We start from the raw sequence: 334 nt of genomic DNA on the forward strand, positions 1-334 counted from the left end.
TGGGGAGATTTATCTTTTTTTACATTTTCCATCCAAATGTAACACTTCATCAACACACACACACACACACACACACACACACACACAATCTAGAGCTGCACCACTCTCACTCTTTCCTCTCCTGATTCTAACTATAATACCTCAACTAAAGGCATGTCGATACAGATTCCACTCCAATACCAGTGGTCTCATATTCCCACATATAAAATCTGTAAACCACACTGTGTGAAACTCACTGGGATCATTTTTATACAATGTTACATGAGGCCAGCGATTGCTATTGTGCTTAAAATGTGTCAGCAGCCCAGCAAGACTTAATTAATGCAACTGATAT

Source organism: Morone saxatilis, unplaced genomic scaffold (assembly GCF_004916995.1).
Source record: "Morone saxatilis isolate NCDOM2014 unplaced genomic scaffold, NCSU_SB_2.0 Contig10, whole genome shotgun sequence".
Taxonomy (NCBI): Eukaryota; Metazoa; Chordata; class Actinopteri; family Moronidae; genus Morone; species Morone saxatilis.